Genomic DNA, 12,120 nt, shown 5'->3' on the forward strand with positions numbered 1-12,120 from the left:
ACCAACTTTGGAAAATACTCAGGCTACTCCATTAACTGGAATAAGTCGGTACTATACATGTTGCATGGTCCCCCACCATTGCTACCCCGAGGGTTTTCCATCACAGTAGCCCAAGATGGCTTTAAATACTGAGGCATTTTTGTTACCCCCAACTCCACATTTTTCCGTGACCGGAACCTACTGGCCCCGCAACGCAGACTGCACAGCGACGTAGCTCACTGGCACTCTTTACCGCTCTCCGTCCCTGGTAGAGCTGCCTTGTTTAAAATGCTGGTGCTCCCGCGTTTCCTATATGCCCTCCAGAATTGTCCCTTCCGGATCCCTGATTCCTATTTTCCAGCTGTGGAGGGGACCTACAGCTTCTATTATGGGATGGAAAGGCAGCCCGCATAGCCCTCCACAAACTAACGATGAGCTGGTATGACGGGGGCATTGCGCTACCTAATCTACGCATTTATTACTGGTCATCACAACTGGACGCTACTAATCATTGGCTACACAGTTCACCCATCGATCCAGCTTTTCACCTTGACAGATACCAGACTGGGCGGGAGAGATATCTGGGGGCTCTGTACAACAGGCCGACAAAAAAGGGATACATTGGACCTATGGCACAAACTGTCACGATATGGCACCAAGCCAATAAACGCATGCGCTGGTCGAAGACACTCACCAAGGCTACACCACTATGGGCGTCTCACCAACTTGGTTCCCTCTGCTTCCACTTAGGGTTTGACAAATGGGACACAATAGGTATTTCGCCGGTAAGGGACTTAGTATGTAGTAGTAAAATATTGACTTTCTCGGATCTACAATCTAAATATGCACTCGCACAGACAGAATCTTTACGATATCTCCAGATCAAACACGCCCTTCTCATCGCCATCCCTGACCTCTCCTCCCTGCCTGACGCCTCCCCCTTGGAGGATAGGTTGCTCTCGAAGCCTCTCCCAGCTAAGGCCATATCCTATACATATTGTAAACTCTGTAATAATCTTCCAGATACATTTCAGCCCCTGCGAGATAAGTGGCAGGCAGATCTGGGCGTCTTGGAGGAGGAGGAGTGGCGGGCGTCCTTGATGTCCCCCAGGGAAACTGCAATCAATCATCGCTTTAGACTGATCCAATTAAAGATTTTGCATAGGACCTATATGTCCGCTACTCTCCTGGCAAGAATCGGGAGGCATGTCCTACGGGCCTGTCCAGTAATACAGCATTTCTGGGGGGGGGGGATTGTTCGAAAGATGCGGGACTCCCTGGGAAAGCCCGTTCCTCTGCTGCCGAAAGAAATTGTCCTCAATATTGGAGGTGCAACGGAGCTGAATGAACTGGAGACACAATGGGCTGCATTGGGTTTCCTGATGGCTAAATGTTCAATTGCTATGAAGTGGGGTTCTGCTGATCGACCGTTGGTGGTGGGTTGGATGGCCGAACTGGTCAGATGTATGCTAGCCGAAAAGACTATTTATAAGCTCAGGGGTTGCCCTGCGAAATGGGACAAGAAGTGGGGCCACTGGAACAAATACCGTGGTGAACTCTGCAAATCCCCCACAGCGAAATTGGCCATGGATTGAACTAGGCCACCAAATTGAATGCTTTATTGATTTCCTATATGATGACCTTGTATTTTGATCTCATTTCATTTTGCTGTACTATGTAATTGAATTTTTGACTCTGCTCTGTCTGATTTCAATAAAAAGTTTTTTTTTAAATGTTTATCATTTGTGCTCCCCTAAACGTGCAAGAAATTAAATAAAAGCAAGTTTCCCTACATCAACCAGACAATTCTAATAATGCAGATAAACTGTTTGCAATAAATTAAAATATGTAAAGTACTCCAGTTACTTTGACCTAGCAGCAAAATATTCTACAGTTTGAACTAGTTGTCATCAAATCTGTGCAAGAAATTTAGATTCGGTTTTCATCATTGCCACATACACTTTTTGAATGTTGAAGAACTTGTACCTATATTCCTTTAGCATAATGCTATATGGCTGAGATACCCGCCACCCCCTCTCAACACAATCTCCAAGGATGGGAAGACGGAAACGGTTCTGAACTTGTGGAAGGCGGGAGGGAGTTACCCTCCCGGCCGTATTTATTAAAATATGAAACAAAATTAAAACGTTAAAATAACAGTTTCATATCATGTACAATTTCATTTACACATTACGATGTTCTTGGCTGACCTTAACACATCTCTAATACAAAGGTTCTCCTAGCCGATACTAAACATCCTGCAAATGCATTACTCAAACTTTGAAATTGTACATCCTAACATACGGGCCAACGGCAAGGTCGTAACCGGTGTCAGATCCCCAATACCAGAACTCCCCCCTCACTTGTGAGGGGCGGTCGCACAGTGGACTGTACCTCTGTGCCAACTTCCAATTTCCCTTGTCTTAGCGGGGGCCCCCTGTTAGCTCGACGCCATCTTTAGTGGTCGTCCGGGGACTCGTGTGAGGTGTCTAGAAGGTAGCGTAGACCCCCCTCCCACCCCACACAACTTACCACATCTGCCGTCGCAGATGTCCTGGCCCCGGGAAATTCCCAGGAGGGGCCCTAGCCCCTCCTCCCCAGGGAGGGGCCTATGGCCGCCTTCCCTTTCGGCGTCCCCATCCTTAGAGGGGACCGCCTCCCCGTTTGAGGGGCCAATGGCCGCCTCCCCCCGGGCGCTCCCATCCATAATGGGTGACGCCCTACCTCTAGGGATCTTCTAATTCCTGCTCACCGATCATGACCTTACCGCCCGACTAAAATAAATACGACAACTAAAACTAAAGTGGAGAAAAACAATCTATACTTAATTAAATCAAGTACAATCTCTACCAGGTATCCAGCGCAACTGTACTGCTGAATAAAACATGCTGAAAATGAAAAAAATTATCAACTTTATTACACACCAAATTATCAACTTTATTCAAAACAACCTGCAAGAAAACAATATCATGACACTCGACTTTATTCCAACAAATCGCTGTCCTCAGGGGCTGGTGGGTGGGTCAAAATTGGCTCTTCGTTCCGTCTCGAGCTCACGTGCAACGGGGAGGTGCAGCTTCAGAGCACAGGAACAAGAGGATGCTTCCTTGGCTTGTCGCTCCTTTTATCCTTCTTCAGAGCGGGCGTGAACCCACCTCCAATCCGCCTCCAGGGCGTGGCTAGCGGTGTTGGTGTCTAGGACAACCACCTCTTGGGCGGGAAAAAGGCGCGCCCCGGCTACGCCACTTTGGGCATACCAGCCGAGACTCGCCTCCCGCCCAAAATGGCTTCCCGGGGGGATCGGGGTACTCCACCATACTTTCGGGGGGACCGAGTGGTCGCCCCTTTCCATATGGCTGAGATACCCGCCACCCCCTCTCAACACAATCCCCAAGGATGGGAAGACGGAAACGGTTCTGAACTTGTGGAAGGCGGGAGGGAGTTACCCTCCCGGCCGTATTTATTAAAATATGAAACAAAATTAAAACGTTAAAATAACAGTTTCATATCATGTACAATTTCATTTACACATTACGATGTTCTTGGCTGACCTTAACACATCTCTAATACAAAGGTTCTCCTAGCCGATACTAAACATCCTGCAAATGCATTACTCAAACTTTGAAATTGTACATCCTAACATACGGGCCAACGGCAAGGTCGTAACCGGTGTCAGATCCCCAATACCAGAACTCCCCCCTCACTTGTGAGGGGCGGTCGCACAGTGGACTGTACCTCTGTGCCAACTTCCAATTTCCCTTGTCTTAGCGGGGGCCCCCTGTTAGCTCGACGCCATCTTTAGTGGTCGTCCGAGGACTCGTGTGAGGTGTCTAGAAGGTAGCGTAGACCCCCCCTCCCACCCCACACAACTTACCACATCTGCCGTCGCAGATGTCCTGGCCCCGGGAAATTCCCAGGAGGGGCCCTAGCCCCTCCTCCCCAGGGAGGGGCCTATGGCCGCCTTCCCTTTCGGCGTCCCCATCCTTAGAGGGGACCGCCTCCCCGTTTGAGGGGCCAATGGCCGCCTCCCCCCGGGCGCTCCCATCCATAATGGGTGACGCCCTACCTCTAGGGATCTTCTAATTCCTGCTCACCGATCATGACCTTACCGCCACAGGCCGGATAGTTGACCGGCTATCCGGACCCCCCACAAAACTCCTACTTAAAGGTCATGGCTGCAAACTCTTTAACCAAGCTACGAAGTCTCCTATGAGTAAAGAATTCCCCACCCGGGACAAATGGACCCCATCCTCCAGATACATATGGTCCCCCCTGATACATCCATGCGGAATAGAATGCAATGTACTCGTACGGAACAATCTACCTAGCTTGTTATTCACCTTCTTCACTGAATGGTTTAAAGCAGCCACTGAAATAGCCGCCCGCCACACCTTTCGTGGAATCATATGGGACCATGCAATCGTGCACCCTGGTACCCTTCTCGCCAACCAACTCACTGTGGTTAGTATCGACTCGAGAAGTACTCGTCTACCAGTGGTAACTAAATCATTGCCCCCAAGATGCACTATGATTACAGCTGGCGGTGACCTTGTCCGCCCTAACAGACCCTCCATAAAACATTGAAACTGGTCAATACAGAGCCCGCCCCTTCCGTAGAAGGTCACCCTGTACCCGTATTCCCCAGCCATGTGAATCATGTCACCTGCTTTGAATACGTCTGCGGCACGCCTCACGTATGAGTGGCCCACGACCCACACCACTCTTTCCTCAGCCGGTGGTCTTTGACCGCTGGTCCCCAGGTGTCGGGTCGACTGCACAGTCCGCCCCGCCTCGTAAGCTTGCGACACTGTAAACCAAACAAAAACAAGAAGCGTGAGTGCAAGACATAGGCTTCACAACATGTGCAACCGCACATACCTTTTATAACAATTCGAGGACCAACGCCCCAACCGTTTCACTTTTTCCGCACTCAGACCCCTGGCTGTAGCCTCTGTAGCAGCCCCTATCCGGAAAGAGTGGGTCCCAAAATCGCACGGGTTCAAGCCCGCAGCTGCGATTGCCATTGTTAGCACCCGCTGAAACTGAAACCTAGTCAGTGGGGTAGCGTCGGCGTGCCTCAGCAAGCTTCCCCCCCATGATGCCGCCCTCTGCGCCAAATACTCCTCAACGCATGCTATCGGGCACATGGGAGATCCCGGAATCCGCTGAACCACTACACTGTCCCCGATCGCTTTCTGATCGGTCTTCGACCTGGCAAATGAGACAACCATTGTCTCCCCCTTCATTTGAATGTGCTCACGGCACAGACCTCCCCCCGTATCCTGCTTGTTCCTCGCTACCAGCTCGCTTACCCGCATAGCCCCATGGAATGCTAATGCAAAAGCGGCCCGGAATAGCACTGTCTCTGATTGAGATGAACATGTCGCAGGGAGTACGGACAGTAACAAGGCCAACCTTTCAAGACCTATCTGGTGTCTCTCATCCACTCTGCAACCCTCACGGCGTTGCCACCCACGCAGCGCCTTCTGCACCAAGAAAGACGCCGTGGGATCCTGTATGCCATGGGCCCGTGCCATGAAAGAAATGGCGGCCCGGTGCCTATTGGCCGTAGCCACTGACTTGCCTGCCCGATGTAATGATAACAAAAAATTCAGGACATACTCTTCTTGGCCCCAAAGCTCCCCCCTAGCTGAACCCAAAAAGGACAAATAAGAACGGAACGCCCCTTCATAAGCCTTCCTTGTCCTGGGTGCTAGACTCTCTCCCACGAGGTCTTGTAGTCCGGGGCACCGAGAGACCAGAGGGCTTCGGGAAATGGTGCCGCCACCGGGTCCGCTGAGGGCAGAAAACCCCAGAAGGCCTGCATCCGGGAACGAGAAAGCGCATCAGCTGCCTGATTTAACACCCCTGGCACATGTCTTGCCCTAAAGTGGACGTTTAGTCTCATACACAGCAAGACAATTTCCTTCAACAGTCTCAAAATCCATTTACAGCGTGCTGCCTGACTATTGATGCACTCAACCACGGTCATATTATCCGACCAGAACACCACAGATTGATCACGAAACCCCTCAGGCCATGTTGTTAAGGCCACCAAAATAGGGAACAATTCGAGAAACCCAATGTTACTTGTGAGCCCACTCTCATGCCACCATGATGGCCATGTTCGTGCTGACCAGTGATTACCAAAAATGGCGCCAAAGCCCACACTCCCCGCCGAGTCTGTCCACAACCCCAGCTCCTCGGAGGAAACCGCTGGTTTGTTCCACACCACACGACCGTTGAAATCCGTCAGGAATGCTAACCATATGCGCATGTCCTGGCGGACCTCTGCCGAGAGTCTTGTGCGGTGGTGCCCTTCCTTCAGGCCAACCATGGCTTGAGCAATAGAGCGGGAAAAAGGGCGAGCCATTGGTATCACTCTAAGGGCAAAATTCAACTGACCCACAGTCTGCTGCAACTGATGCAAATTCACCTTCGTCTCGCTAATACATTTTTTCAGCGAGGCCTTAAATTTTATTACCTTTTCCCCGGGCAACCGGAAGCACCCCTCTTCGGAATCGAGCTCTATTCCAAGAAACTCGAGCGAAGTAGACGGCCCCACTGTCTTACCTGGTGCCAATGGCACGCCAACGCGTCTCATGAGATCACAAAATTCAATCAAAGCCTGTGCACATTCCGTGTCCCCGGCTGCCCCCAGGAACAGAAAATCATCAAGATAATGCATCACATGCGTAAACCCCGTTGTTCTTGTGAACACCCATTGCAGAAAACTACTGAATTTCTCAAAATACGCACAAGAGATGGAGCAACCCATTGGCATACACTTATCCATGTAATAGCGTCCCTGAAACGTAAAACCAAGGAGACGCTGATCATCTGGGTGTACCGGGAGCAACCGGAACGCTGACTCGATGTCTGATTTGGCCATCAGCGCTCCGGGCCCCAGGCGATTCAACATGGTGGCGGCCTCATCAAAAGATGCGTACCGCACCGAACAAACTCCCGGGTCAATCGCATCGTTCACCGAAAGACCCCTCGGAGCTGACAAATTATGTATCAACCTGAATTCCCCTGGGTCCTTTTTGGGGACCACTCCCAGAGGTGAACAAACAAAATTAGCAACAGGCGGCATGCCATATGGGCCGGCGACCCGACCTCGGGCCACCTCCTTCCCAACCTTTGCTTGTACCACCGCCGTATTTTGCAGAACAGACAGTTGGTTCTTACATTGCGCTTGTCCCAGAAAATCCCCCGCCGGGATGTGGAAACCATATGAAAAACCATCTCGCAACACCCCAGCGGAGATATGATCCGGATATTCGTTCAACCAAGGAATCATTGCCATGATATCAATCGGGGTAGGAAGAGGCGCCCCTCGGACTATTTCAGACCTGTTTGGCGCCCCCTCTACTTCCCGGATCACCATTTTTGGCTCTGCACATGGTCTCGGGATGCGAGGACTGCCCACACCCAGCACAGTCATGCCTAAACCTGCAAGATCCCAGCGGCCTAGTACATTTGCCTCTGTTAAAGTTCCAGCAGACCCCTTTTTTCCCTGGGTTGCCATTATTCTTTGTGTGCTGATCACTGCTTGATCCCGCCCGAAAGGGCGCCCCAGATGAATGGCGGGAAGACTCGACCATATTCCCCCCTAAAGATGGCGACTTCGCCGTGCCTGACTTCTCCAATTTCTGCCAGGAAATGGAGTCGAAACAATCCCACGTCAGCGATGAGTCGTGCTCCTTGGACTTATGAAATATGCTATCGTAATAAAGCCATTGATTGCCACCATATGTTCCATAAAATTCCATGATACGAGTCTGATACACGGCTAATCCCACCAACAATTCAGGCCTCCGTTCCCCCATAATTGCAATGAACATTCCAAATGCTCTGCCCCAATTGTCAATCGATTCCTCAACTCTGAAAGCGGCCATCTTGGCGCGCCATACACTAGGGTGCAGAAACTCCTTTTGATTTTTAACATGTTCAATCTCATAATGATCGGTCAACAAGGAAAACATGTTCACGTATTTATCAGCCCATATCCTTTCCTTTACCTCAATCGGGATATGCTGAACAACTTTTTCCCTCCTTGAAGGTATCGATCCCTCCCCCGCAATCGGTAGCGGCTGCTTACCTGAACCGGCCACTGTGACCGTAGTTCCTGCCGCACCAACGCCCGATACTTGTTGTTCCACGGGAGCCTGTGGGGAAACAAAAGGAGACGGTGCCTTCGCAGCATCTTTCGATTGCCGCAACTGCTTCATTATTGCCCTGGCTTCCTCCGCCGTGGCCCCCTCGTTCTCTTTGCCTAACCATGCCGCCAACTGGGCAGCCAGCTCAGGAGGCATATCCTCCCCGTTCACTGGAGTGACTACAACAGGGATCGGTTGGCCCACATCTGGGACCGGGGTCGGGGCCTCGATCGGGGTGACCGGGGGCGCGGGGGGTGCTTCGGGAACCGGGGCTTCCCCCCCCGACGCTCCCTTCTTGGCCCTTCTACCCCTCCCGCTCGGGACCACTCCCGGCAATGCTGGGCCGATGACTCTCTTAGGCCCCCCCACACCATTCATTACCGCCATCTGCTTTTTCATATCCGCCATGTCTTTCATCAGCATACGAAGCATCTGATCGGTCCCGATCCTCTTTCCGACCTTCTTGCTAGGCATCGTCCGCGTATACTCCTCAAAAGATCCTAGGCAGAAAACTCCGAACTCACTGAAAGAAGAAACACACGGTTCATTCTCAAAATTGGCTCTTCGTTCCGTCTCGAGCTCACGTGCAACGGGGAGGTGCAGCTTCAGAGCACAGGAACAAGAGGATGCTTCCTTGGCTTGTCGCTCCTTTTATCCTTCTTCAGGGCGGGCGCGAACCCACCTCCAATCCGCCTCCAGGGCGTGGCTAGCGGTGTTGGTGTCTAGGACAACCCCCTCTTGGGCGGGAAAAAGGCGCGCCCCGGCTACGCCGCTTTGGGCATACCAGCCGAGACTCGCCTCCCGCCCAAAATGGCTTCCCGGGGGGATCGGGGTACTCCACCATACGTTCGGGGGGACCGAGTGATCGCCCCTTTCCATTCAAGCGCTTCAAACAATTCTAGTAATGGACTGATATTTCAGTTCTTATTTCATTGCTTGATGAAACTTGTCAAAGTGCCATAGTGCTACAGTACTAGGGATTAAAGTGACTGGTGCCAATAAAGTGCATATTCGGGAACAATCTTTGAAATGCATCAGATGTGGAATGATGTATACATATTAAAAGTGTGCGAGCATTAGATGTTAAAAAACCATATAAATACCAGCTTCCCAGAGACAAATGCTAAAAACTAACCAGTAAAAAGACAATTAGATAAAAACTACCCAAATGTCTAAAAACCAATCATTTAAAACATAGTTCAATTTCTGTGCACATTGGTCACCCCTATGGAAGACCAAAGGTACCCCCTTGGGCAGGGTGCAGTGTATGTGAAAGGTAGAGCATGTACTTGTGCGGGTGACATGCTCTGGTAGTGAATTACAGCCAATTTAGTTTTTCACTGCTGCAAGGCTATCTTGCTCCATAGGCTATCATTTGAGATGTTGGCTACAGTGGCTACCATCATATCTTCCCGTAGTAGCAAGATAGGACATAAAAGTCTGGTATACCTGAACTTAGAATTTAATAACACATCTTTTAGGAAAGGTTGTTTTTAAATCTTGTGTTTGAGAACAGCACTTTTAGAAAGTAGCTGTTCTCTTGCCTGACCTTTCTGTGTGCCTTGGCCTGTTTGTGAATTGACTGTATGATTTGAGAGAGACAGGGGCTGGGGAGCCCCCAGGAGGCTGGCTGAGTCAGCCCTAGGCTGAATGACTGCATCTGCATCTTGAGTGGTGGGAGGGGATAGCACCTGGGCCTGAATAGGGCTGTGCCTGCCTTCCCCAATGCTGGCTCCACCTCCTGCTGGGCGGCTGACAACCCTGCCCCTCACTCTGAAAGGAAAGGAGAAGCCAGAAAAAAAGTGCTTAAGGAACACCCAGAACTGGTTCAGACCGATCTCAGAGCCCTCCTGTCCAAAAGGAACAAAGACTTTTAGGGGTATAAGTACAGGACCCCTGACTAAGAAAATTACATCATCCTGGAATCAAGAAGGAACCTCTGCCAAGGAGAAAGCTGAAACTGAAGAAGGAAGACTGTCCCTGCTGTTGCTCTGCTGGACTGACCTGCTGTTGCTTTGCTGCCAAGGAGAGGGGAAGGACTTTGCTTTGTGCTGTGTCCCCTGGCTTGAAGGAATTTCCAAAGGCCTGAGAAGAGCTGGCTCCCTGTTCTGAAGTCCCAGGAACAAAGGGACTTCACCCCCAGCATCCCTGAACTCTACTGAGAGATTTCTGTCCTTCCTGGAGTGTGTGGCCCATGTGTGGTGCCTCTAGAAGACTTTCTGCAAGTTTTGTCGCACCGCTCTCTTGCGGAGCGCATCCCCAACAGTGCGAGGAAATTCCCGCCGCTACGAAGGCCGAGATCGTCGCAGCGCCTTTTGCCGCTGCCAGAGCCATCGCATCCTTTGTTTGCGGGATGCACCAGACCGGTGCTAAAAGATTACCATCGCTGCGAGTGCTGTTGCAGAGCCTGTCGTCGCTGGGCGAGATCGCCGTACCGCTTGCTTGCGGACCGCATCACGTGGCTGCGAGTGTCGTCGCAGAAGTCATCGCATCGAGGAGCTGCGAGAGAGAGATCACCGCTGGTCCGCGCATCGGCGCCCCGGAGATCGTCGCAACTACAAAGATCATTGCATCGTACCTTTGTGAGAGAAAACTTCCTACGGAACCTACGCACCGTAATCCATACAAGTCCGCCTTCCTCCCCATACAGACCGGTATCGTCGCAACACGCCTGCTGCTGGAGCAGGGTTGTCGCATCGCCTCCCCAGGGTCTCAGGAGCAACGCGTCGCTTGTTTTCCACCACACCAGCTTCTGCTTTGGAACTTTGTCGCATTTAAAAGGTACTGTTGGCTAAACGTGACGCAACTGTGAACTTTTCACGCAACTGTGGATTATTTTATCGCAACCTTAAGAACTCTTTTGCAACCATATTCTTGAACTGTGTACGTTGGATTTTTGTCGTTTTGGTCTTGTGTACTTTAGATTAAATACCTTTATTTTTCTAAACTGTTGTGGAGTCAGTTTGTGGTGTTTTCACTGTGTTACTGTGAGTGTTGGTACAAATACTTTACACATTGCTTTTGGATAAGCTTGACTGCTTGAGCCAAGCTACCAAGGGGGTGAGCAGAGGTTATCTAAAGAGTGTTTCCTCCTTACCCTGACTAGAAGCCAGGACAGTGATACCTACCTTTGCCAACTAGAGACCCCCAGTTCTAACAGTATTTCATACTGTAACTGTTTGGTTAATGTACACGCATTAGTTAGCTAGAGACAGCTTCCACTTCACTCATAAAAATGAGTGAAGGTCTTCTGTCGCATTAAGCCTTCCTGGCCACTTGGAGTCGAACTCCAATATATAACTCGTCTTCAGCCGTCTTAATCTAGCCTCTCTGTCCCCGCCTCTTTTTGTCAGGGGTATAGCTTCTATAGCGTAGTAATGAAGATGTTGAGGATTGCTATTGTGTGCGGCTTGGAAGTGTTTTGCGACGGGGGTAACTCTGATCTTTGTTTGTCATTGCCCTTAAATGCTGTAAGATGCGCTTGTGTACCGCCAGCTTGGTGCTGCCTATATATTTTAGGTGACAATCGCATTCCAGAAAATAAACACAATACTCCGTTTTGCATGTCAAGTTTTGTTTGATTTCTCTAATAGTTCCAGAAAACGCTGTCATGTAGGTCTTGGTGTTGCTGCCAAAATTAGAAGCTTTACATGATAAACATTTATAAAATTGCTTTCTAGTTGTCAACCAGGTATCTTTCTAAAAACTCTCCTGACTATTCCTGGCCAGCATGTTGCCCATACTCATCTATCTCCAATAGGAGATGGAGGGATTTGAGGGCATTAAATCACCAATCACAGGATCATCCTGGATAAAGTGCCAGCTACGCCTTTTAATGCTCCTCAATTCCTTTTCCTGTTTAGAATATGTCAGGATAAGCCGAACCGGTTGGGCCTTATGATCTACAGCTCCCTGTGTGGTTTTAACTCTGTATTTAAGGAGTTCTTCCTGAGGCTTTATTTGAGATTTTTTCATAGCA

The sequence above is a fragment of the Lissotriton vulgaris genome, chromosome 11 (assembly GCF_964263255.1).
Source record: "Lissotriton vulgaris chromosome 11, aLisVul1.2, whole genome shotgun sequence".
NCBI lineage: Eukaryota > Metazoa > Chordata > Amphibia > Caudata > Salamandridae > Lissotriton > Lissotriton vulgaris.